Consider the following 22657-nt stretch of genomic DNA (forward strand, 5'->3'; position numbering starts at 1 on the left):
AATATCTGTGCCCAAACCCCTGAATTTGGTATTGCTCCTGGATGTCAAGAGGAACCTCTGTCCGTGTTACTGAAGGAATCTGCAGGAGGAGACTGTCCTTGTGCTTGTGTGCTGTTTCTTGGACTGGCCTGTAGTAATTCCCCTTGGTCTTGGAAGAAGAGGGAAAAGGACTTTTGAGAGACTTTTATTTTTCTAAGCAATCACCCAAGGGCTAGAAGAGAGCTAGCCTTCTGCTGGAGTCACAGGCACATCTGACTCCTCCACGAGCCTCCCGATTCCTCCCAGTGAGGATTTCTATCTGCTGGTGAGGCCCCTGTGAGTTCCAGGGCCTCTAGTTCTACTACAGAGAAGAGAGAGCTGAAAAACATCGCTAACGCTGTTTGTAGCCGCCGCAGCTGAAGAGCGTAAGAAAAATCCACGCGCCGCTGCTGTCGAGTGCTCGCAAACCAAAGATCATCGCATCGCACGTTTGCGGGTTTTTCGAAGGCTCGCTGACCCCGGATCATCGCATCGAGATCATTACAGCGCATACGCCGAGCGTCTACCATTTTCCTCGCATCGCACCCGGATCGTCTCTCCCTCGCAGAGCGCCATTTTCTTTCATCGCAACAAGATCGCACATGTAACAGGATCAGCACATCATCCTCCCTCGCAGCAAGGATTCAACACATCGCTGGCCTAGCGTGAAGAAATCTGTTGCTTTGTCCCGCACGCACCCGCAGCCCGGCCCATCATCCTCCCTTGCGCCAAGGATTCAACGCATCGCTGGCCTAGAGTGGGAAAAATCATCGCTACAGCTCCTTTGCGACATTTTGTTGTTTTTGCTACGAAATCCAGGTACTTTGTAAGTAAAAGGGTCGCACAGACCACTGCTTTGAACTGAAACCCTATATGAACACTTTGAACTCTTTTTCCAGCTTTTCAAGAGTACCCCCATTTTCCAGTATTGTGGCTTTTTACCGTTATTGGTCTTGTGTTAACTCTATATATAAAGATACTTATTTTTTATAACTACTTGTGTGGTGTCCCTTTGTAGTGTCCTTCACTGTGTTACTGTGTATGATCATAAATGCTTTACACACTGCCTCTGAGATAAGTCTAGCTGCTCGTGCTACGTTACCACAGGGTGGAGCAGGGGTTATCAAAGAGTGTAGCCCCCTTACTCTGACTTAGGAAGAAGGGTCCCTACTTGGACTGTGGCCAGCCACTGCCAACTAGAGGCCCCCATTTCTATCATTGGTGGTCAGCGGTGAGGATCTGGACTTGCATTTGTGATCGCATACTGTAATTATAGTGTACACTACTAGTGAGTGCAGACCATAACGCAAACACATACATTTTTGAGATTTTTGGATTCTATTTTTGGTTGATAATGCTAGTTATTTCTACAATGGGCAAGCCCAGATCCAATGCCTCGGAGGATCTCTCCTGGGAAGAAGAGAGAATGGGTACCTACAATACCAAGCAGCTCAAGTTCTTTTGCAAATAATTCACAGTCCCTATCACAGGCCTCACTAAGAGAGAGGAGTTTTACAAAGCCCTGAAGGCCTGGCTAGAAGCCAGGGATGCTCCTAAGAATGTGGGAGGGCTGAGGAGGAGGCAGAGAATGTGGGAGAGCAGCAGGTGGAAGTAGTAGATTTGGTTGGTGAAAAAGCACTGTCTAGCCCGGGCACGAGTGTGTCCTCAAGGGGTCTGTCTCCAGAGGAGATGGAGGACAGGGATAGAGATAGGCGGCATAATCTGGAGATGGCTAGGCTCAAGATGGAAGGTCAGAGGGACCTAGAGAACAAGAAGTCAGAATTTGAGATGATGAAGATGAAATGTGAACATGAGAGAGTATTGAGGGAGTTGGAGATCAAGGCCAAGAGATCTCCCCCTCTGGTGGCAGCATACCTGTAGTGCATACTGAGAGCGTAGTGTATATACACAAAGAGGTTATTAAGGATTTCAACAAAAGTGAAGATATTGGACAGTGGTTTGCAGCATATGAGTTAGCTATGGTGTCCCACCGGGTCCCTGAGAAGGATTGGGGAGCGGGGTAGTGGGGGCGCTTTGTTAGTGAGGGGAGGGATACCTTGATGGACCTATCCCAGGAAAGTAGAATGGCTTATGCCCACATGAAGGAGGCGTTGATGACCCGCTATGGTTTAACCCCTGAAATGTATAGGCAGAGGTTTAGGACCTGTAAGAAGTTAGAAGGTACCACGTGGGTTGAATATGTGTCTTTTTTTGCAGGGCAATGGAGTGCTGGGTAAATGGTAGCAAAGTAGAAACTTTTGAGCAACTGTATGATTTGATTGCAGGGGAGCATTTATCTAGTAACTGTTTTCCTGAGCTACGCCAGCACCTGATTGATTGCAAGCTAACTAACCCTAGGAAGCTTGGTGAGGAGGCGGACCACTGGGTGAGCACCAGGGTTCGCAAGGGTCCTGTGGGAGACTTCGCCAACGGTGGGCAGGGTCTCCAGCAGAGAAGTGGGGGGGACAGGGGTAAACCCAAGGAGTTTCCAAGAGGGCCCCAAAGTAATTCCCAAGGGAACCAAGCAGTGGTATTCCAGCCTCCCCAAGAGCAGAGGTCAGTGCCCCCGACAGGTAGGCCTGTTCAGAGAGGGCCCTTTTCTTGTTTCAAGTGTGGTCAAGCGGGCCACCGGTATTTTGATCCCCAGTGTCCCCTGAGGGACCACCCTGCACCAACCCGTGCACCACCCCGCCAGTTTGCTAGTGTAGCCCTGGGAGAGGAAGAGATGGGTGCCCCAGAAGGGTGGGATCCCGTAGAATTTTTTGTTTTATATTTCTTTTTATTAACATTTTTTTTTTATAAACAGCAAGGCAGAAAAATATGTTACATACAGTACTGATTCCAAGATGGGGAAGGAAAAGCAATACAAAGAAATCAACAATCAATGTAGGAAAGGGGGGGAGGGCAGGGCAAATTTAAAGCATATATAAAACAACAAGTGGAATGCGGGGTTAGGGGGAAAGTGGGACATCAGGGACATCCACAACAGGCGGCGTACATATATCTCCACGATAGCCATTCCAGGGTCCCCATATCCTACACCATTTCCGGGGTCGGCCCCGGGCCACGTACACAGTCTTTTCCCTAAACATGCACCAGTCCATGTTTTCCTTCCATGCCGTGACCGTAGGCGGCCTCGGGGACCCCCACAATTGTGCAATATCTCTCTTAGCAATCATGGCCCCCAGGGTCACCCACTGAGTTTGCGCTACATTGTGGTCCGTAGGCTCCCAAACATTCAATAAACAGCGCCTAGCCTCCGGCAGGAGGGCAATCCCCATCACCTCATTCATCACCTCATGTACCTGGCTCCAGAAGGTCGCAATCTCACGCCATTCCCAGATAATATGGAGAAATGTCCCCACATGCCCACATCCTCGCTTACACAGACCATCCTCAGAAAAACCCATGTGGACTAGACGAGGGCCCGTGACATAAATCCTATGTAGAATCTTCAGTTGAACCAACCAGAGTCGAGCTGGGATTGCGACCTCCTTTGGAGAGGAGATCACAGATTGCCAATCCTCGTCATCCAGTTCAAGACCGTCATGTGTCCACATGTCTCGAAGATGCAATAGGAGGTCTGATCTATCATTAATTAGTTTTTTATAGACTAGGGAGATGGTGCTATCAGGCACATAGCCATCCAACAATCTATCTTCGACGACTCCGGAATTACCTCCCCGACCGGGAAAACCGACCTTAAAGCGTGGCGAACCTGAACATAGCGGAAGTATTCTGAGTTTCTTAAGTCAAACTCCTCCTGCAACGACTCAAACGATTTCACATGGCCCTTGACCCAGAGGTCCCCCACCTTACTAATACCAATGAGGTCCCATTTATCGAACCCCTTGGTATTCCACAGTTTGCCAAGTTTGTCAGAACCAAATAGCGGGGTCGCCCGAGTCAAACGATCCGTCCACCCTGTCGCACTAGTCGCGTCCTGCCACAGGCGTACTGCTATCCTCGTAGGTTCTGACAACGCCTTGACCACCGATTTAGAGTATAGCGCCCTATAATAGTTGCCACCAGGCAGAAGCCACCTATCCGTGGCGAAGGCGGGGTTCAAGTCGGGGCCGTACATGCCGTGATTAATCGCTCCCAATTGGGACGCCCAATAGTATCGCTTGATATCTGGGAGGGCGATACCCCCATCATACCAAGGGGGCGTCAGCTTAGCGAGCGAAATACGAGGTCTACCATCCCATATCAATTTCCTCTGAAGATCCTCAATCGCCCGAAAATAACTAGCGGGAACAATATCGAAAGTATTCTGAAGAGCATAAAGAAAACGGGGTAGAGACATCATTTTGAAAAGGGCAGCACGACCAAGCGGTGAAAGCGGAGGCCTACGCCAGCCCGCAACATCTTGCTTCAATCTAGACAAGGGCGGAAGGAGATTACGTTCATACCGGACTGCGGGGTCCAACGAAATATATATACCGAGGTATTTAAACACCGTTTGCGCAATCCGGATGGGACAGTTGCTGAGGTGCCGGGTTTTTAGGAACCCGGTGGTGCCAGGGGATAACACCCGAAGACCTCTGAGTTCTCCCTGTTCCGGACCACAGAAACACAGAGTCTTCCAGTTGAAGTCAGAGATCGAGTTTTATTGGGTGCAACCAAGTAACATGTGTCCTAGAAGCACGACAACACGGGTCGTGTATTCTCAGGAGACTGTTCGTTTTTACAGAACCAGTCTTCTCCTTATATACAGAAATAATAGCTGCAGGCAAGAATTCTTGAGTTTATGATATGGCGATACACATATTTCTACAATAATACAAAGAGCGAAGTCATGTAGGCCAACCCATATTTTAGACGTCCAGTTCGTGATAGATTACCCGGCCAGGCCCAGAACTCCCATCAGATATCGATGAAACCCCAATAAAGCAGGGCACCTCCTAGTCATAAAACTGGCCATAAACAAGGAACATGGACAGGTGTGTGTGTGTAGAAAACATGGTCGGTATGTAGTGAATGGTTTGTGGCATGTTATGCATTGATGCTATCTTATTCGGCCACTGGGCGAGGAGCTGCCCAAACAGGTTCGGCTGGAGGCAATGGAGTCGGTTGGGACAGGTCAGGGGGAAGTCAGGGAAGGTGGACGTGTCCTTTTAGATCAAGCTCGACCTTACTCAATTGACTTATATGAGGGCAAGACACAATATGGATGCTGTTCACAAAATGGAGTCTAAGGGTTCGGAACGGAAACTACGATTTAAGGGTGTTGGCATCCCTCAATCATGACGCAAATGCATAGAGATGATGTCCTAATCATTACCGGTCCGTCGACACCAAATTCGTCATGGTACGTTGATATTTTGTGGCACGGGTATTGGACCTCGATACCGGGATAACAGCAGGGTCCAAAATTTCAGAACCACAGACCCTCCTTTTGCCCTCATATTAGGCAATAACTCATGTTAATCTGAGTCCAAATCTGTATAAATGAATTCGTGGAGATGCTGCTGTAGCATCATTCTGTTGCTCAGTTCGTCCCTTGACACAGGCTTCCTTACACATGGAGTAGCACAGAGGCCACATAGTGCAGGAGCGCACTGTACACACAGGCAGAACATAAACAGAAGCGCTAAAATCATCCCAATGAAGATCAGTGTTTTCCATCCCCAGGCAGTGATCAGTTCCCAGAACCACCCTAGCAGGGACCAATCCCCTTTTTCCACGTGAAGGGAACCAGATATTTCGTGTAGTTTGGAGATGGCTTGGTACACTGTTGGTGCATTATCAGGGATGAAAATGCAGCAACTGGATTGGATCACTCTACATACACCACCACGGTCTGCAAGTATGATATCTGGGGCAACCCGGTTCTGAAGGGTCATAAGTCGATCCTACTGAAGCTCAGCTGTTAAGTTGCCAAGGGCTCCGGCCGTTTCGGTCACGGCGGATTCAACTACCCTCGATAACTGGCGAATGTTCCTGCTGTTCACCATAGGCCCCCAAAATGGCAGAAAACCCTTTGCGAAGTCTGCAAATTCCTGACCCGCAGTGTCGTCTTGACTCACGACACCCCTAGCTGTTCTTGTCCGATGGTAATCTGCCCTGGCCGTGTAGGTGGGTGGCAGCAGAAATGAGATGAAACACGTGCCCGAGAAGTCAGGGGGCAACCATGTATAGGCTTTGTCATGGCAGACGAAATAGGTGCCTTTAGCTGCCAAGAATAGAGGGGAAGTTCGGGAAGCGAATACATACGTTTCCGTGCATACGCTCTTCCCTATTTGTGCTTTGGGATCCCTGCCGATACCTTGCAGACATAAGTGACCTCGGTGGGGCACTATCCAAACTGGGCGGGAGTTCTTTGCTGTCTGGCCCTTACTCAAGGAAACCCCATATTTAGTTACGCTCCGACGACTGTATGGAGTGAGTTCATCTTTAGGAATCACCTGATATGTGTCCATATCCCTACTCATATTTCTTATCGCTGCCACTAGTGCCTTGTTGCTGGAATCGCTCTCAGTGGAACGGGGCGGGTATGGTTCTAGGGCGAACAGGAACATGGTCTGGAAAGCCCACAGAGAACCATAATAACTGAATGGCAGGATGAAGTATGGGATACCCTTATCAGTTGCGTGCGGCATGAGTCCGCATATCCAACAGTTCGATGTGTTCATTATTTACTGGTGTTGGTGTAGGAGTTGGACGAATTAGTTATTTATAAATTCGAGTCTTCTGGCAGACTCGTGTTCAGGTAGAGGGTGAAAGGAGTGCGGAGAGATAGTAGGAGGAGGTGTGGGCCGAGTGTCGTTTGCAAAGGTAACTTGAAATGTGAATAGAGTATAGCCAATCAAGAACATCGTTATGCTACACAACATTAAAATACATATTATCAGAACCCTTTTTCTGGCCAGTATTGTGCATAATTGCCGTTCAAAGTTCTAGCAGGTCTCTCTACCCTCGGAAACTCCATCCTCTAGTTGCTGCCCGCGGTGGGAGATTGATTCTGCCAGGGAGTGCGCTCTGTTCAGTCCGGGGTAACTCCCTTGGACCAACCAGAACCGTTGACCTAAACGTCCCCAGCTGCACTCCCCAGACTTCAACCGCGACCCTAGCAGCAGAACCGGATGGCGGTTCGAAAATCAAAAATGAGCAAGTTCCCTGGGCGAGAGAGCTGGAAAATCAAAAATAGTTCTTGGGGGAAAGGAAAATCGCATTAATTTGCTTTTTTTTATTAGTCTCTTTGTCTCGACCTTAGATTATATCGTTGTTTCCCAGGTACGGTGTGGTCTTCAAACAATGTCTCAGGTTCTGTAGTGTCCAACTGCATTGACGGTGGCACAAGTCCTTGTAAAATACGATCACTCTCCTTTTCGGTACCAGTTCCTTTCAAACGTGCATCGCTGAAAGGGACGAAGCGAGATATGGACTCTGTCTCAGAGTCAGCGATTCCTTCCTTGACCCACCGGTCGTATGGAAGGGGCAGAGGGACCCGTTTACAATGGGTCCCGTGGATCCAGTTCTTCTTTCCTTCCACCCGAACGGCTGATCTCGTGGAAAGAAGGACAAGGTATGGTCCGGTCCACCTGGCTGTCCATTGTTCGTGCGCTGAAAATTCCGCACCAGCACCCAGGTGCCGGGTTCGATGGAGTGACCTGGATCATCAGAGGCTGGTGGAGAGGAACTGTGAACCTGTTGGTGTAAAACACGCAATTTAGTTGTTAATTCGCACAAATAGTCAAGCAGTACAGGATGCTCTATTTCGCTGAGTTTCTTTGGCCTTGGAACGCCCCAGACGTTGGCTGGGCGGCCAAACACTATTTCATGGGGGCTAAGTCCTAATCTGGAATGGACAGTCATTCTGGTAGACAGGAGTGCTAGAGGCACGGCGTCAGGCCATTTAAGACCTGTACTGGCTTGGATCTTGGCTAGTTTGAGTTTTAGCGTGCCATTGTAGCATTCCACTAATCCAGCTGATTGGGGGTGATTTGCAGCGTGGAATTTCTGGTGTATGCCTAGACACTCACACACTCTCCTCATCACTCGTCCCACTAACTCACTTCCATTATCACTCCAGACGATTCTAGGCATACCGAACCTAGGGAAGAATTCCTTGACAAGGGCTTTGGCAGTTGACAAGGCGGTGTTGTCCTTAAGGGGATACGCTTCCACCCACCTGGAGAAAGCGCAAACAACAACGAGCACATATTTCATATTGTTGCACCTCTCCATGTGGATGAAATCGAGCTGCAAAACCTCGAACGGATATGTTGGAGGCGCAAAATGACCAGCTGGAGTTGGGGTTCCCCTACCGGGATTGTGCTTCAAACACACCATACAGTTTCTGACCATATTCTCTGCACATTTTGGGATATTTCTATTCTGCCATACTGGGGCCAATAGTTTACAGATTCCTTTCGTACTGATGTGCGCAATTCCATGGGCCATTGTTACCACTGCAAGTACATATGCGTTAGGTAATAGCCATCGCTGGGGTTCTGACAATTCGACCCAACAACCATTTGCATCTAATCTACCCTTGCTTTCCATTCATTCACCTCTTTCTCAGTGGCCTCAGCTTGCATAGTTTTCACGCTTTCAATGGTGTCCTCACACATACCCACATCGGTAATCCATCTAGCGGGACCTACAACATACATCCGACTCATTGTGTTCCTTGCAGTCTCTTTCGCAACCTCGTCTGCAAATGCATTCCCACGGCCAACATCATCTTGAATCTTTCTGTGTGCACTGCATTTCACAATTGCAACTTGTAGTGGCAAGGTCAGTGACTCGAGGAGCTCATTAACTAGCTGACCATGTTGTATCTTTGCACCATGCGACGTCAAGAACCCACGTTCACGCCACAATCTCCCAAAGCTGTGAGCCACGCCAAAGGCGTATTGGCTGTCAGTGTACACATTCACTCGCTTTCCTTTCGCCAACACACATGCTCTTGTAAGTGCGATTAGCTCTGCGGCTTGCGCGGAATTGTGGGAAATGCGCGCGGTCTCTATAATGGTGTGTAATGTCGTTACGGCATATGCTGCAGTCGTATCACCATTCGGCAACTTGAAACATGAACCATCAACCCATAAAGTATCATTGCATTCAGGAAGGGGAGTGTCCTGTAAGTCTACTCTCCCTTTGGTTTCTTCTTCTGTCCTAAAGCAGCAGTCATGTTTTTCAACCTCGTCTGTCTCTGCCGGGATGGGTAGTAGCGTAGCGGGGTTGAGTGTATCACACCTCTTTATGTGAATGTGACTTGCTAACAGTGTTAGTTCGTAACTGGACAGTCGAGCGCTAGTAAGATGTTGTGTCTTCGTCCTGTTTAGCAAAATGTCTACTGCATGCGGGACCATAACGATCAGAGTGTTATTCATGACTAACCCAGCGGATTGCCGAATGCAGACAGCCGCTGCGGCATGGCCCTCAGACAACTTGGTAGTGCCTTAGCCACAGGATCTAGAGTCGCTGAAAAATACGCGCATGGGCGCTGTTTGTCCCCAAAGTATTGTGTTAGGACTAATAATGCACAACCTTCCTTCTCATGGACATATAATGTAAAAGGCTTACTGTAGTTGGGGTTTCCCAACACAGGAGCCGAGCACAATGCATCACGCAACTCGTGGAAACTTGTCTGACAATCTTCAGACCAGGGCATAGGATTGGGCGTGTCTTTACAGAGTAGTGCCAGCAAGGGTTTAGCCAGTAGTGAGAAATTCGGTATCCATTGTCTACAGTACGATGTAATGCCCAAGAAGGCCCGAACCTCTCTCTGTGTCCTCGGGGCACTCAGTTCTGCAATTGCCTGTATTCTTTCTGGTGTCAGTCTCCTTCCCTCCTTCGATAAGATGTGACCTAGGTAGGTCACTTCTTGTCGACAGAATTGTAGTTTTGAAAGAGAGACTTTGTGCTTCATGTCGCATAAGCGACTCAATAACGACAATGTAGCTCGCTTGCAAATTTCTTCAGTGTCTGCAGCAATCAGCAGATCGTCGACATACTGAATCAGAGTTGAACCATCAGGTAGAACAATCGTGTCTAGTTGTGTTTTCAGGGCCTGACTGAATATTGATGGGCTTTCGCAGTAGCCTTGAGGAGCGTGCTTGAAGCGGAAACTTCGTCCTCCTAAATTGAAGCCAAAAATATCTCTACTCTCCTCAGCAATCGGGATGCTGAAGAAAGCGTTCTTCAGGTCAATCACTGAAAACCAAGTGGCAGAGGCTGGAACCATTGTCAATAAGGCAGTAATGTCGGGGACAACTGGAAACTGTGGGATAACCACCTTATTCACTTCTCTAAGGTCAATCACAAACCTGTACACAGGCGGCTGTGAAGGATCGGTACGCTTTAAGACGGGCAAAAGAGGACTGTTACAAACGTTGCCTGTTGTTTCTTCGATGACATCTTTCTCGATCAGATCATAAATAATCATCAACAACGCCTTTTCGCATTCGCTAGATATTTTGTATTGGGGAATACGTGGCAACCTAACGTTGGCTTTCAATGTTATGACATACGGTGCTATCTCCAAACGGCCTACATCATTGGAACCATTAGCCCATAGTATATCCGGAAGAGATGACAATTCAGTTGGAATATTTTCCTTTGACAAATACATTGGAGAAATGACTTTCTTACCTAAGCCTTGAGGAGCGCACTTGAAGCGGAAGCTTCGTCCTCCTAAATTGAAGCCGAAAATGTCTCTACTCTCCTCAGCAATCGGGATGCTGAAGAAAGCGTTCTTCAGGTCAATCACCGAGAACCAATTTGCTGAAGCTGGAACCATTGTCAATAAAGCAGTAATGTCGGGGACGACTGGAAACTGTGGAATAACTACCTTGTTCACTTCTCTGAGGTCGATCACGAATCTGTATGTAGGCGGTTGTAAATGATCAGTGCGTTTTAAGACGGGCAAAACCGGACTGTTACAGACATTTCCTGTCGTTTCTTCGATGACGTCTTTATCAATCAAATCATAAACAATTTTCAACAATGCTTTTTCGCATTCGCTAGATATTTTGTATTGGGGAATACGTGGCAACCTAACGTCGGCTTTCAAAGTTATGACATATGGTGTTATCTCCAAACGACCTACATCATTAGAACCATTAGCCCAAAGTATATCAGGAAGTGACAATAATTCAGTTGGAATATTTTCCTTTGACAAATACATCGAAGAAATGACCTTCTTACCTAAAGTAAGTTGTACTCCCGAGGGAGAACAGTACAAGGTCGCATATAACCTTTTTAGTAAATCCAAACCTAACAAATTTTCACCACAACCTGTTGTCAAAATGAGGGGTGCTTCTAATTCGCATGGGCCAACAGAAAGGGATATAGAACTAGAGATCGGGTTTCTAACAGGGGCGCCAGAGAAACCTACTGAGACATTCATTTCGCCAGACAAAGGTGCGCCAGGAAGTTTCGAGTGCATAATAGAACTTTTTGTAGCACCAGTATCCAGCAGAAATGGCTCTGACACTCCTGAGGTAATCACCTCGACATAAGGTCCATTCTGATCTACTGGAACTGAAACGACTCCTTCTCTTTGTCCGTGGCTGTCCTAGCAATTACCTCATTCTCGTTTTCGGTGTAATAGTCTTCAGAATAGTACTGAGCTGACCTAGACGATGCATTATTCTGTTGGTCAAAGCTGTTCATGGAATTCCGAGGCAGAAAAGAAGTTGTATTCTGGGGGAAATTTCCACGGCCCCTACCCCTAGGAGCATGTTGAACACCTCTACCCCTTATACCTGAAACACCGTTTAAACGTCGCGCAAGAGCCGGGCAATTACCTTTAAAGTGACCCTCTTCCTTGCAATATGCACACTGATTCGGGCCATACGGAAGACGCTGATGGGAAAACTCGTTTCCTTGCGCGTTTCTCGAATACTGCTGTGGTTGTTGATAATTGGGCTGACTAGCCGTGCGAGGCGGATATGCTTGCTGGAGAAGAACTTTAGTTTTTAAGTCTTTCGTCTTTTTGTCTACCTTATCTAGCTCGTCTTTGTACCTATTTTCATAGTACTGGGCTGTAGCTAAAATCTGCGCTGACGTAGAGACAGCCCAAGCACTTTCTGAATCTTTCAGTTTATTACACAGTTCAGGAAGCATATTATGTACAAATTTGTCTACAAACAATCTTTGACCACCCTCGGTAGCCATATCCTGACCGCTATGATCGGTGAAAGTCTCCTCAAATCTCGTGAAAAAGTCAGACACATTCTCATCTTTCTTCTGCTTGCACGCAGACAGCTTGTCCCAATTTACGCGTAATTCAGGCATTAATGTTTTCATGTACGCGATAATCCTACCGGGAAGTTCGGCTATTAACGGCTCAGGTTTAGAACCACTGACTTGTCTAGCATCTGTAGTGGTAATATTAGCCCATGAGTCACCTAGTTCTTGATCATGATCTGTATGACGAATTTTACTCCATAAAGGATGCGGAACAACATTCCCAAACAACATGTCTACGTCCGCTAAGTTCATTATACATGAGCTGGCAGTCTGCGATAACTCCTTATAATACCCAGTCGGATTTTTACGGGGATCAGGTAGTGTCTGCTTGAGTGCTAAAACTTCGGATCTTTTCCAGGGGACATGTACCCATACACGCTGAAAATGTGGCAGAATTGGTGGATTTACATTCGCATCCCCTTCCCTCCAAACTGGAGGAACCTCTCTCATGGGGTACTGTCTCGCTTTTTTTCTACTTGATACGTCGTCTTCGTACAATGATCTAGAGACGTTTCCCTTACTCCTATAGGAAAACAATAAATCTATTGCTTTCTCAACATCGGCACCTATAATCATACCTTCATGGAACTTAAAACGCATATTCCATAATTCGTTCATTTTGCGTTTGGGATCATTTGTCTCCAAATCTTCACACAGATATACACACATCTCTTCGAATACGTATCTCTGAGTGGGTGCATCCCATTGACGGAAAACTTCCATAACAGACTGAACATCATATCTAACAGTGTCCGTAATCCATTTGGGTGCTAGCTCATTCAGCACTTCTCTTTCCTCGTAATCAGGCAGCTGACTACGTAACTGTCTACGTTCTGTTTTAGGGGTCGTTCTAGGCGACCCAAAGAAAGGTGAAAACAGACCAGTGACAGTACTTGCCACTCTCTGACTAATAGAAGGAGAAGCTTGCGGAGGGGCAGATGCATCAGAAAAGACAGGCTGATGCAAAGAAGAAGTCGAAGCAATAGCAGAGGAAGTTGAAGCAGTGGCAGACGTAGTATCATAGGGAACAGTTGGAGCTGTAGGCAAAGTTGTAGAAGTAGATGGAGTATGTACCAAAGTCGGCGGCCCTTGAGAAGGCTGCGCCGGAGACGTAGAAACCAGCTGAAGAGGAGCTGGCGTTTGTGCAAGAGCTGTGTTTCATGCGCCGGGGCGCGGTATAATAAAATGCTTTGGGGTTGCGGTAGCGTCTAACGCATACGGTGGCGGTGAGCTTAATAAGTGGGACATTAATGGATCTTTCTCGGATGTTCCTTTTGGACCTTGTCCCTTATCTGGTAACATTGGGTAGCATTTATCCACTGCTAGTTTCTTGCTCCTAAGCACTTGTTCGCTTTCCTGCTCTTCCTCGTTATCCCTGTATGCAACGGCAGCTTGTACCATCGACATCCCTCTTTTATTCCTTTTTGCTAATTTTATTTCTTTCTGTTTGGCTTCTTTGCGCCATAAGCGAAAAGAGTCAAACATCGCCGGCCGGGCTTTTTTCTTGAACAATTTGACCTCGAGGTTATCTAAGATTTCTGAGTCAAAACTACCATGTTGGGGCCATTTTAGAACACCATCCTTGCGGGTGTATTTTATCCACACTTCATTATATGTGATAGGACCTACGCCATGTTTTACGTATAATTCATATGTTGGAGTTCCGATCGGAGGAACCGGACAGGAATCCTCCACTCGAAAGTCCTTACTACAACCAAGACAAAACAAGTTTCCAAGTCTGCTAAAACCAGGCATCTTTGCTCACTAGTCTAGCTTCAAACTTCAAAGGGTTTATCGATTACGATATTTCTCGTGAATACACGAGTCCTTCGGCTTTGGGGCTTGCAAGTACCAAATCAAAAGCGTATCTCAAGGATACCAAAAAACTAAGGATCAAAGTAAAGTCTGGGAGACGCTCCACTTATACTTAACTGAAGTATTTGAAGATCGGTGACGTCACTAGAAGACTCGTCTATCGTTTCGCTCTACCAAGGATCACTGGGTCCAAAACAGGGCGATAGTCAGGGCAGCAGTCCTTCGTAGCCGTCGGGACGCGGGGAACCTCGCAGCAAAGACCTTCGGAACCACGTCGACATACAGGGGTCGCTGAAGTGGCTGGCCGTCGTCTGGAATTATCACACGAAGCTCCTCACGAACATCTGGCTTGGACCGTCGCCGCTTGATACCGCCCCGAGTTGGGCGCCAACTGAGGTGCCGGGTTTTTAGTAACCCGGTGGTGCCAGGGGATAACACCCGAAGACCTCTGAGTTCTCCCTGTTCCGGACCACAGAAACACAGAGTCTTCCAGTTGAAGTCAGAGATCGAGTTTTATTGGGTGCAACCAAGTAACATGTGTCCTAGAAGCACAACAACACGGGTCGTGTATTCTCAGGAGACTGTTCGTTTTTACAGAACCAGCCTTCTCCTTATATACAGAAATAATAGCTGCAGGCAAGAATTCTTGAGTTTATGATATGGCGATACACATATTTCTACAATAATACAAAGAGCGAAGTCATGTAGGCCAACCCATATTTTAGACGTCCAGTTCGTGATAGATTACCCGGCCAGGCCCGGAACTCCCATCAGATATCGATGAAACCCCAATAAAGCAGGGCACCTCCTAGTCATAAAACTGGCCATAAACAAGGAACATGGACAGGTGTGTGTGTGTAGAAAACATGGTCGGTACGTAGTGAATGGTTTGTGGCATGTTATGCATTGATGCTATCTTATTCGGCCACTGGGCGAGGAGCTGCCCAAACAGGTTCGGCTGGAGGCAATGGAGTCGGTTGGGACAGGTCAGGGGGAAGTCAGGGAAGGTGGACGTGTCCTTTTAGATCAAGCTCGACCTTACTCAATTGACTTATATGAGGGCAAGACACAAGATGGATGCTGTTCACAAAATGGAGTCTAAGGGTTCGGAACGGAAACTACGATTTAAGGGTGTTGGCATCCCTCAATCATGACGCAAATGCATAGAGATGATGTCCTAATCATTACCGGTCCGTCGACACCAAATTCGTCATGGTACGTTGATATTTTGTGGCACGGGTATTGGACCTCGATACCGGGATAACAGCAGGGTCCAGAATTTCAGAACCACATTGCGCGGGAGAAGAGGGACGTTGCCTGATAGGACGTATAAATAGGATTTCGTCCAATTAATGATGAGGCCTGAGTTTCTACCAAATGAGGTCAAGACGTCGCACAGTACTATCAAGGATTTTCGTGGCGAAGTCAGATACAGTAAAATATCGTCCACATAAAGCGAGATACGATCTTCAAATTCAGAGGACCACTGAATACCTTTCATCAAGGGCTCCCACCGGATCCACTCGGCGAGGGGCTCGAGGGCCAAGGCAAACAGGAGCGGCGACAAAGGACAACCCTGACGAGTTCCCCTCTCGAGACCAAACGGAGCAGAAACACGGCCATTGACAACAATTTGCGCGAGGGGGTCCTCGTAGAGCAATCTAACCCAACCAATAAAACCTGGTCTGAACCCAAACTTAGCCAACGCGGCCCATACGTATGTCCATTCCACAGTATCAAAGGCCATCGTGGCATCCAACGATGCCAAGATGGCCGACTCACGCAACGTCGATGCTCTCGCGAGAACACCATGTAGGTGCCGGAGATTCAGGGCGGTGTTCCTATGCGGGATGAAACCGGATTGATCCGGGTGTATCAGCTCACCAATGATAGTGATCAATCTATTAGCCAGGACCTTTGCCAGAATCTTAGGTTCGGCGTTTAATAGGAAAATGGGACGATACGACGCACACCTGTCTCTGGGCTTCCCATCCTTGTAAATCACCACAATGGTCGCCAACCTCTGATCACGGGGGAGAGAGCCACATTCCCGAGACTCCAAAAACATGTCTCGCAGATAGGGAGCAATCTTATCAGGTTTCAGTTTGTAGAGTTCAATAGGTAGGCCGTTAGGACCCATTGCTTTCCCGGAACGCAAGGAGCGAATCGCTAAAGCCACCTCATCTGCTGTTATGGCAGCGTCCATTTGTTCCCTATCATCATTAGAGAGTCGCGGCAAGGATATATCACGTAACAAGAGATGTGAGTCCTCCTCCGGTCTATCCGAGACAGAGGAGTACACCGTCCGGAAGTGATCCGCAAACTGCTGAACGATCTCTTTAGGGTCAGAAACCCGATCACCACTAGCCGTCTCAATCACAGGCACTACCCGACTAGCTCTATCCTTCTTATCCAACCACACAATTAATTTACCAGCCTTATCTCCCACATCATAAAGACGTCCCTGCTGTTCTCTACTCATGGCCTTAGCTGCATCGGTGACCAAAGCCCTGTAGTCAAGCTGTTTCAATCATAATACATGCATCGCAGCGCGGGTTACCCCCTTTCCAGATCTAGCTCCAAGTCCGCTATCTCCGCTTCAATCTTGACCACTTCCTCATCCTTCTGCTTCTTAACACTCGCTATCAATGACAGAGCCTGACCCCTAAGGACGGTCTTGAAAGCCTCCCAAAGAGATACGGCAGAGGAAACCGAGCCCTCGTTTTCGGAGATATACTGGTCAAGGGATTTTATCAAGGCCGTCCGAGTTTTGGAGTTTCGGAGGTACCAGGGGTTGATCGGGGCCATCCGGCCCTCAGTCTCAGAGCCAGGCTCCATCCGCAACCACAAAGGAGAGTGGTCGGAAATACCTCAGGCCAAATGTTTAACCTCGGTGACGGAGAGGGCCTTTCGCCGCCGGTACCAATACCTAGTCAATTCTGGAAAGGCTACCGTGTGCACCAGAATGGAATGTATACTGCTGCTGTATCGGGTGCAACATCCTCCAACAATCAACCAGACCCAGGGTATCAAGGAACTCAGATAGCCAGTTTTGTGCACTTCTCAGATCCCTGGGTGGGTGCCGATCCATCATACCAAAAACCACCGCATTAAAGTCACCACCCATGAGTAATGAACCCTCGGGGAGAGCTAGGAGAACCTGCCCCAAGTCAGCAAAAGTAGTCGACTGCAAGCCAGGGGGAACATACACAGAAACCAGGGAAATAGTCCTGCCCTCCCACCTACCCGTAAGAGCAACATAGCGCCCTCTATCATCAAGGACTGTGGAGTCAATTTCAAGTGGGAGAGAAGTCTTGGTCTGGATACCCACCCCTCTGGAGCCAGAGAAGAACCCGGTATGAGCAGCCAATCGGTACCCCCTCCTGTTCATAGCATGACAAGTATTACCAATCAAGTGCGTCTCCTGAAGGAGGACCACATCCGGGGAGAGACGCTTCAACAGCTGCAGCACGACACTACGTTTTATCCGACCCCCCAGACCATTTACATTCCAACTCATCAATTTCAGCCCTCTACCCCCATCCCGAAAAAGAAAGAGGATCCAACCCGGGAAGAATGCAGCACCTCGTTCAAATTAGATATGGATACATTGCCGTGCAAAGAAACGCACACATTCCCCAACAAAACCCCCCAGCCCCCCAACAACATCCCGTTACAACACCCCCCACCCTGCACCCCGCTTGATATTAGAAAACCACCCAAACTTGCAGTGTGGCTGTCGCCCCCCCCCCATCCAACTAAGCTACAAGAAGAAACACAGAGGAGGAAAAAGACCCACAACTGACCCCTCAACCCCCAAAATGTATATCAAGTCAATTGTCAGGATTATCGAACCACTGTTCGAGGCAAACAACAGACCCCAGGCTACCATCTGCCGGCAGCTATTCCTGTTCTGTCGGTCCTCCCTCCACCCCACCAGACTGTTTCTCTGAAGGAGGCTGATTCGATAGAGTGTCAAGCCAGTCAGCCACCACCTCCAGGCGATCGAAACAATAAGTCCGCTCTGCATGTTCAATTCGTAACTTGGCCGGAAAAAGCATGGCATATTTGAGGCCCATGTCTCGCAATCTTCTCTTTACACCCATGAAGCCAAGTCTTTGCCTCTGGACCGATTGGGTGAAGTCCGGGTAGAAGCTGACAGTGGTGTTTTCAAACGTTGTAGGGCCACTCGTCCGTGAGGCCTGCAGGATAGCGTCCCTGTCTCGAAAATTGAGGATCCTGGCTATGATAGGCCACGGCGGGGCTCCCACCTTCAGTTGACCACCCGGAACCCTGTGAGTGCGTTCGATCGTAAAGAACTTACTCAGTCCCTTGGGTGCAAGATGGTGAACAATTAAGTCCTCAACAAAGAGGTCCGCTGCCGGATCCTCTGCTTTTTCCGGGACCCCTATGATACGGACATTGTTCCGGCGAGCCCTCCCTTCATAATCCTTGCGACGACGTATAATAAGATCGCTGTTGGTCTTCAAGCGATGGACATCTGTTTGCAGATCAGTGACATCACCCGTCAGACTGGCTGTCTTAATGTCCAAAGATTTCACTTTCTCGTTAGTCTTGCCCAGATCTGCACGGATCAGATTGACATCAATCGCCACTGTGTCAAGTTTATGTGCGAGAGCCTCAATTTGGTGTCCTAATGAGGATTTGATTCCATCAATCGCGGCCATGACATCTTGCAAAGTCGGTTCGACCGCTGAAGTAGGCGGCTCCCTCGTGCCAGCTCCACCGAGAGAACCCTTAGGCTGGGTATAGCGATCCATACTGTTGGATTGAACAGAGCCGCCACGTCGAGTGTTCTTAGGTTTCAGCCTGTCACCCTCCGATCTCCCCGCCATTAGGGGAGATGGGCCAGCGTGATTCGATGAAGCAAGACAGGAAATTGGCGACCTCCGGCCTCCCGGGCGAAAACAGCCCCGGCCCGAGGGCACAAGTCAAAAGTTCCCCAAATCCGGCCAAAACAGGCAGAGTCACCTTCGTGGGTGACTAGGCAGTCGTCTGTGGGCACAGGGGTAGGCTCGTTCCCAGTCACAGGGCACTTTGAAGTCAAAACCGAAAGTGAAACCAATCGGACCGGTCGTACCAATCCCCTTAGGCCGCTGTTGTTCAACTACAGCTCGGGTAGCATGGCCACTCCACAGCCGGACATCACGGAGGCATAGGCCGCAATCTTCAAGGCACCGTAACTCCGGCTCCCGGGGTCCGATTGAAAATCAGAATGCAGATTTTGCCTCACGCGTGGTTTGTCTTCACGAGAACATCGATGGAAAACAGGATATAAGACAGGATAGATGCGGGAGGTTGCGAGGGTCTCGGGAGCCCTAAGCTCACGCGGCCATCTTGGTTGCGCGCGAAGCTCCTCCCGGATCCCGTAGAATTGACCCTTATTTCATTAGGAGACTTTGAGAAGGTCCCTAAACCCGCGCTGCCTGAGAACACTAAGAAGTACAGGCAGTGGGTGACCATCAATGGCCAGAGAGTGGAGGCTCTAAGGGACACAGGAGCCAGTGTAACTGCTGTCCGCTCCCGGTTGGTGTCCAAAGAGCAGGTTGTCCCTCATCCATTCTACCCTGTAGTGTCAGCAGACAACTCAGAGAGCCAATGTGAGGTGGTTCAGGTTCCCTTTGAGTGAGGGGGTCTCAGGAACTCTTCAGGTGGCTGTGAGGCCAGCCATGCATGTAGACTGGCTGTTGGGCAATGATTTGGAGAGCTCCCCGTGGGCTACGGTGGAGAGGAGAGCTCTTTTGCAAATGCTAGGTCTGCCTGAGTGGGCATGTGCTACCACCAGGTCCATGGCAGCTAAGGAGGGTGTTGAGAAGGATTTGGAGCCTGAGAGTATGGCCCAGGTCCCTGCCTCAGAGAGAAGGGGCAGGGGGCACGGGAAGCCGGCCCGTTGGTTCCCACAGCCCAGGAGGGAGCAGACCCCGAGGGGGATGCCCCGGAGCCTACCGGGGAGCAAAGCACCAGCCTGGGGGACGTACCTGAGCTAACCCACTGGCAGCAGGAAAGAGGGCCCACAGGTGAAGAATTTTGTGAGCAGCAAAGAGTTTGCCTTTCTCTTGAGGGTATGCGGCAACAAGCTGCAGTCCAGGCAGCAGGTGACCAGTCTGGTTCACATCTGATTTATTGGGAGAACGGTCTCCTGTATAGCGAGCCTAAGGCTGCTGAGCTGGGGTCAGCCTGTGTGCTGGTGGTGCCCGCATGCTTCAGAGCCTTCCTACTGGGGTTGGCTCATGACATTCCATTGGCAGGACATCTGGGGCGGACTAAGACCTTTGAAATGCTGGTCACCCACTTTTATTGGCCCCAGATGCGCAAGAGTTCAGACACTCATTGCAGGACATGTGAGACTTGTCAGGCAAGTGGGAAGAGTGGGGGAAGATCAAGGCCCCACTCCAGCCCTTTCCAGTTGTTTGTACCCCATTCGAGCGAGTGGGCATTGACATTGTGGACCTCTGGATCCCTGGACAGCCATCAGCAACAGGTTTATCCTGGTGGACCATGCCACATGGTACCCTGAAGCCATCCCACTCAGGACGGTGACGGCCCCCGTGGTGGGGCGTGCACTGATGGGGATTTTCTCCCGTGTGGGGTTCCCCAGAGAGGTGGTGTCTGACAGAGGGACCAATTTCATCTCCCACTACATGAAGTCCCTGTGGAAGGAGTGTGGGGTAATTTATAAGTTCACCACTCCCTACCACCCCCAAGGAAATGGTCTGGTTGAAAGGTTCAACCGGACATGATTATGGGCCTAGAGGAGCCCCTGAGGCGTAAGTGGGACGTCCTCTTGCCATGCTTGTTGTTTGCCTACAGTGAGGTGCCACAGAAGTCCTTAGGGTTCAGTCCCTTTGAACTGCTCTATGGCCATCCGGTAAGAGGGCCTCTGAGTCTGGTCAAGGAAGGCTTGGAGCAATCTCCCAGGAAACCTCCCCAAGATGTATTCAACTACATCTTGGCCTTCAGGATTCAGACTCGGCGTTTCAGGAAAATTGCTGAGGCAAATCTGGAAGCCAGCCAGGAGGGAATGAAATGCTGGCACGACCAGATCACCACTCTGGTTGAGTTTCAACCTGGTAAGAAGCTTTGGTTACTGGCCCCAGTGGAACCTGGTGCGCTCCAAGATAGGTGGACCGGTCCCTTTGAGGTGGTGGAGCACAAAAGTCCAGTTACCTACTTGGTGGACTTTCAGTCTCCCAGGAATCCCTTGCGGGTCCTGCATGTGAACCGCCTGAAGCCCCACTTTACGAGGTCTGAAGTGGGCATGCTTCTTGCCACAGATCCTGGAATGGAGGAGGAGAGGGAGCCTCTTCCTGACCTCCTGTGTGCAGAAGAGAAGGATGGGTCAGTGGAGGGTGTGGTCCTCTCCACCACACTGACCCCTGAGCAGCAGAGAGATTGTTACCAGCTGTTGGGGCAATTTTCTGATTTGTTTTCCCTGATGCCTTGTATCACTGAGTGGTACGTCACCGGGGACAGTCCTCCTGTAAAGCACAAGGCTTACCGAGTAACTGATCAGGTCAGGGCCTACATTAAGGAGGAGGTCTCCAAAATGTTTGCCTTAGGGGTGATTGAGTCCTCTAGCAGCCCATAGGCCAGCCCCGTGGTCTTGTTACCAAAAGCTGCCGCGCCTGTTGCCACCCCGGAATTCAGATTCTGTGTAGACTACCGAGGTCTCAATTCGGTCACGAAGACTGATGCGCACCCCATCCCCAGAGCTGATGAGCTCATAGATCAGTTGGGGGCTGCCCGGCACCTCAGCACGTTTGATCTAACGTCTCGGTACTGGCAGATCGCCTTAACTGATGGGGCCAAGGAGAGGTCAGCATTCTCCACACCAGATGGGCACTACCAGTTACGCGTGATGCCCTTTGGAATGAAGAATGCCCCTGCCACCTTTCAGAGGTTGGTCAACCTGGTGTTGGCTGGGCTAGAGGATTTCAGTGCCACCTACCTGGATGACATTGCAGTGTTTAGTTCCTCCTGAGAGGACCACTTGCACCACCTCTGGGAAGTGTTGATGGCACTGCGCAGAGCAGGCCTCACAATCAAGGCCAGTAAGTGCCAGATTGGGCAGGGTTCTGTAGTGTATTTGGGACACCAGGTGGGGAGTGGCCAGGTGGCACCCATACAGCCTAAGATTTAAACCATCCTGGCATGGGAGCCCCCCAGGACCCAGACCCAGGTGAGAGCCTTCCTAGGTCTCACGGGTTATTACAGGAGGTTTGTCAATGGTATGGCAACATTGTTGCCCCCTTGACTGAGCTGACTTCCAAGAAGCAGCCTAAGATTGTGAATTGAACTGACACCTGTCAGAAAGCTTTTGATGCCCTCAAGACTCCCATGTGTACAGCACCCGTCCTACAGGCACCCAATTTTGCTAAATAATTTCTTGTCCAGACAGACGCTTTGTCGTGTATTTCTATAGGTTCTGAATCAGTCCCCCTATTCCTGACCCTATTCTGGTTAAACTAACTATCAAGTTAACTAACAGTCAGCCCATGAGGCAAGAAAACCCCCATGATACAGATACCGTTATCTGACGCAGTCACACTACGGCACAGGAACGTGTTATCTGATTAGGTCATAACGCTTGAGATCTAAT

Source organism: Lissotriton helveticus, chromosome 11 (assembly GCF_964261635.1).
Source record: "Lissotriton helveticus chromosome 11, aLisHel1.1, whole genome shotgun sequence".
Classification (NCBI taxonomy): domain Eukaryota; kingdom Metazoa; phylum Chordata; class Amphibia; order Caudata; family Salamandridae; genus Lissotriton; species Lissotriton helveticus.